General features: G+C 31.4%; 1 pseudogene; it reads left to right on the forward strand.

Moving 5' to 3' along the window:
• Positions 1 to 3,619: 3,619 nt before the first annotated feature.
• On the forward strand, positions 3,620 to 5,242 carry LOC145133779 (U-box domain-containing protein 21 pseudogene; annotated as a pseudogene).
• The last annotated feature ends 615 nt before the right edge of the window (positions 5,243 to 5,857 follow it).

Genomic DNA, 5,857 nt, shown 5'->3' on the forward strand with positions numbered 1-5,857 from the left:
TATTCCTCCATAATTTTATAATGTTTTAGGTACTCATAAATAAGTTTTGTAAAATCCAGAAGTGAATTTATTAACTTTGTGAATATAAACTGTATATAATTCAGTTTTTAGAATTTACATTGTGAATCCGACTTACTATTATTCACATTGTGAATCTGAGTTGAGTATAATCAACTTTTAGTAGATTCACATAGTGAAATTGAGCTAAAATTTTGAGCATTCACAACATGAATATGAGATATAATTTCGAAAAAAATTATTTTTTACGTCAATATGAATCTATATTTAAAGAGTATCACAACACAAGGAGACGGTGTTGACACGTTAGCTTCTTTGCCACATCACCCTTACGTGCCTTGCCTTGTGGAATGACCATACGTCCATACCGCATGGTTATCATAGATCTTACAACTCATATATATTTGTAAAAATTATTGGATGAACAAACATACATTTTTGAAAACATTAAAAAAAGCAATGGAAATTAAGTTTACATGTTTTAACAATGAAACTGGAGAAATCTCCGATAAAGTCTCAATATTTTGGTTTATTTTACGGTTTAGTCTTAACATAAAATTCATATATGCCCTTATTAAACGTTAAAATATCATATTTGCCCAACCTAAAATTCAAATATCAAATTTATCCTTCTTAATATTTTAAAATATCATATTTACCCAAATCAGTTTTTTAAATGATTTTTATTAATCTATAATTCCTTTTTATAGTTTTAAATCATTATAATTAAAAGAAAATAGTTAACATACAATAATGTCCTTACCTACTAAATTCTAAATGACAGGATTATTAAGCAAGATCTATTTTCCTTGTGGCCATCTTCCTCATAGTTTGTTACTTCGTCGTCATGATGAACACGATCACCTCACTACCACTTTAACCCTACCAGCTTCTATCTCCCTCCATCTTATATTGATCATAACATACCCGCAAATCAATAATGAAACCCACTTCTATCACTCCCGGTACACCTTTTCCCATTTATTATGTTTTCTCTGTTACTCTCTAGTGTTCTATCTCCACGCCATCACCACCATTTCTTCGTTTCTTTTCGGTTGGATGTAATTCCTCCACTCCTCCTACCACTATAAATATCAAAGTGCCCCAAGAAAATCTTGTTATAAAAGATGATGCTACAATTGAGTTCATTTTCTTAATCGTATTGGAAATATGATGGTTGTTTTACTTAAAGTTGTTAGAAATTATATTCAAGTAATTGAGGGATCATAAGGTATTGATCATAAAGGAATTATATTCAATTTATTTGAGCGATTATAAAGTATTGAATGATTAAAAAACTGATTTTGGTAAATATGACATTTATATGGGTTGTTCTTCCTAATGACTTTAAGCATTCTAGACCCTTTGTACTTTAAGATGCTCTGTGTAAATAAATTTGTTTGAAGCATTCGACATTACACAAGTTTATGATGAAAATTCTAATACTTTCAGATTCCAACATTCAAGATTCATTAATAAGGGTTTCAAGCATTCAAGACGTAGTAAGCATAGTCTCCTGGTTGATTATGTTGTCAAAACGATGGGCATATATGGAAACGGAATTGTGAAAATTCATATTAAAGCAACCATACATAAGTTTAAGATCAAGTGTCTAAATGGGAAAATTGATCAAAATCATGAACATAGATGGAGAGAGGGGAAAAGGGAATACATCGAATTACAATTACCTGGTGTGTATTCTTGATTTCAAGAAGGAATATACGATAGGTAAGACGAGGACATCGAGGTGATAGGCAAGACGAGGACGCCGAGGTTAACACATGCGATTGTGAAGAAGAGGGCCACAAGTAAATTGATCGTGTTTACTAAATCCTGTCAAGGGCATTATTGTCCATTAAGTGTTATATTTTAATTTTAGTGATTTAAAATTATAAAAAAGGATTATAAATGAATAAAAACCATTTAAAAACTAATTTGGGTAAATATGATATTTTAAAATATTAAAAATGACAAATTTGATATTTAGGTGTTAGCCCGGACAAATATGATATTTTTACGTTTAATGAGGGTATATACGAAATTCTTCATTTAATTTTTAAACAGAAAAGTCCAAATTATCTAATTTTATACGATAATCTATTATTTTTTATTGAAAAAATAATGATTGTCTCGTTCATTTGGACAAAATATAAAATAATAGACATTTTTTTGTTCAAAAAATAGAAGTTAAGATTAAACAATAAACTGACCGAAAATATTGAGACTTTATCAGTAATTTCTCATGAAACTTTTACAACTTTTATAGCCAAAAAAGAAAAAAAAATCACAAAGAAATTGGACATTTCACAATGCCTATCGAAATAATATTACTCTAAATTTTGTAAGAAACTAGCGAGACATACTTTAAACTTTACACGAATGCCTTTGCAGAATATTTTTTAGCCAAAGCAACGTTGTTTCACTGCATAAATGCATTTTGTAATTTGATCGCTGTTACGAGTATATAACTATTTGAAACAGTTATTGATTTTTTTTTTTCTTAAAAATCTATTCATTTATGTGATTCTTCCATTTTAAAAATCAAATTTATGTATAGTAGTCTGATTATGCGCGTTACATGCGCGTGCTTAGGCGAAGGGCCAAAATAGAAATCACGCGCAAAATGCGGAGGACAACATAACTACAGGTAATAGGTAGACCTTGTTTACACGCCCCTTTTACCCCAAAATTGGTGTCAGGAATCAAGAAACCAGGCTTTTTCTTATTAAATTTCTAGGATAAAATACTTATATAATTAATATTTTAAAAAATTAAAACATTATACAAATTTGAGAAAATATCTATCAAGACCATTCACAAACTAAGGAATACATCAATTATATCATAAATAAAAAGAATCTTGACAATCTTCTACAAACGATAAAATAAAAACTATCATAATCAGTTTTTTTGTTTTCACAAAATAACTATCTTTCTGATTTTTCAAACAAACGACAATATCTTTTTCAATAGAACTACTACAATTTTTTATGCAAATTATTTTGAGAAGGCATACAAATAAAAATATTGAAGTATTTTGAATTTATTTTAGAGAAAAATAAATTGTTGTGTAATTATTCTTGATATGTTTAGAAATTATATATATTATTGCAAAATAAATAATTTTTTTTTTAAGTTTTTTGTTGTAGATGAAAAATAATTTCACAGGAAAAAGTAATACTATAGTGGTTACATTTCATTAATTGTGATCACTTATATCAAGATTTAAAAAAATGATTCTTTATTTAGAATCTTCCCCATTTTTGGTATTTTTTTGGTGATTTTTTCTTTACAAAATCATACCAAAAAATATAAAAATTATAATGACCCACCGACCCTTCTTAGACCATCAACCGTTGACTGCTTCTTTCCCTTCATACTTCGACTATTTCTAATCCGCAGTTTCAAACTTCAAATTTTCATGCTTTCAAAATGGTCAACATTCAACTATCGCTTCCCCCTTCAATCTTATTCTATATTATTTATTACATGGATTACTCGTTCTTTGTCTCATATTATTTTCAATCGAATTTCTATCATCATCACAACAACTTTTCAAACTTTGATTTCCGCGTTTGCATGTCTTCTTTATATATACATCACAACACCTCCTTCGCTTCTTCATCATTCCTTACCAAAATTAACAAAAAACCCAACTCAGATTTCCATAAAACATCACAAAATACAATTGATTTTCAACTCTTTTTGAATCTTTTTACCTAATCAAGAACACCCAACAATGATTTCTGCCTATAGAAGCCGGAGAGCAGCAAGAAACGCTAACAAGATCAAGAAAGGCTCCAAATTGGTGGATGTTGATGTCGAGGTCACCATACCGGAGCATTTCCGGTGTCCGATATCCCTGGAGTTGATGAAAGATCCGGTGACGTTGTCAACAGGGATCACTTACGATAGAGAAAGTGTAGAGAAATGGATATATGAAGATGAGAAGCACACATGTCCGGTCACCGGCGTAAGCTTGACGACCCTCGACCCTGTACCTAATCACACTCTCAGAAAGATGATACAAAACTGGTGCGTTGAGAATAAGTTATATGGGTTTGATCGGATCCCAACTCCTCGAGCTCCGGCGAACTCGTATCAAGTTTCCGATATTCTTTCCAAGATTGTGGACATGAGAGCGAAGGGGAATGCAGAAGGTGTCATGGAGTTGGTGGTGAAGATGAAAGATTTAGCGAAAGAGAGTGAGAGAAACAAGAGGTGCATTGTTGCAAATGGGTCAGCAAGAATATTATCGGAGACATTCGAGATGTTTTCTTCCTACAAGAATCAAGAAAACGCATCAGTTTTGGAAGAAATCTTGTCTGGTTTAACCTTGCTTCTTCCTTTCGATCAAGATACAAAATCTTATCTTGGTTCGAACCAATGTTTAAGCACCGTTGTATGGATTCTAAAGGTTGGAACTTTATCGGGAAGAAGGAATGCTGTTTTGATACTGAAAGAGATTCTTTCATCCGATCAAACAAAGCTACATGAATTCACAGAGATTGAAGGAAGTATCGAAGCTTTAGCGAAGCTCATCAAGGAGCCAATTTGTCCTACGACAACTAATGCATCATTGTTAGCGATTTACCATTTAGTCACTCCATCAACTTCTTTTGACCACAAGAAAACCCTAATCTCAACATTCGTCAACATGGGTATAATCGATAAGCTTCTAGAAATGCTTGTAGACTGCTCACGAGGTGTTTGTGAAAAGTCCTTGGGTGTACTCGAAGGTCTTTGCAGCATTGACGAAGGGCTTGAGAAGGCTTACAGCAATGCGTTGACAGTTCAAGTGTTGGTGAAGAAACTGCTTCGTGTTTCTGACATGGCGACTGAGTTTTCGGTTTCGATTCTTTGGATGCTGAGTAGATATGAGAAGAGTAAAGGGGTAGAGGAAAGTGTCGCCATTGAAGCACTTCAAGTGGGAGCTTTTCAGAAGCTTTTGTTGCTGTTGCAGGTTGGTTCTTCTGTGAAAACGAAGGAGAAATCTGGTGATTTGTTGAAGGGAATGAATGTGCATAGAGGAAGAGTGGATTGTATTGAATCTATGGATTTCAAGAACCTCAAGAGGCCATTTTGAACAAAGGACTTAAGTTTATTTGTAAATTTAACAGAAAAATACACGTAGGAAAATCATTCTTTAACTTAGATATATACTACATGTTATTACATGGATAAATAATTAATTGGATTGGGCCATTGGCATTTGGCAACATCATATTTTCTTTATGTTGGTGAATTTGGCAATTTTACTTGATTATAACAAATGTAATAACACAAATTTGCAATTCCAATTTTTGGTTTTGTTTTTAGTTCTTCTGTTTATGGAAAAATGTAAGTGATTGTTTCATATATAAACTTATCTTTTCTTTTAATTAATCACATTATTTGTAGAAAAATTCAAGTTCGTATTGAACAAGTTAAATGAACAATGGCCATGTAATTGATGGTTACTTGTTTTGTTAAACCATAATTTTTCTTCTTAATGACAATTTATGTTTTATAGAGAATACAATATTTTAAAAGATAAATGGTTGTGTATAACTTGGATCGTTAATGATATTAATTAAGCTTACATCATTCACCAAACTTTCATTTTCTAGCTATAACTCATTTATTATGTGGTTCACAAATATGCGAAAGTCTAAAAGAATCAACCATATTAGCTCAATGTCTTCATGTTTGATGCTCACGAATTAAAATTGACGGATTAAATAATCACACTTGATAATCTTATTGTGTTATAATATTTGATGCTCAATTTTATATACGAATTACAATCCTTTGTTCATGATAAAGCCATTTTGTTTACGATGCCTTTACATGTGCGAAA

The sequence above is a fragment of the Lactuca virosa genome, chromosome 8 (assembly GCF_052849685.1).
Source record: "Lactuca virosa cultivar CGN04683 chromosome 8, Lactuca_virosa_CGN04683_v6, whole genome shotgun sequence".
NCBI classification, from domain to species: Eukaryota; Viridiplantae; Streptophyta; class Magnoliopsida; order Asterales; family Asteraceae; genus Lactuca; species Lactuca virosa.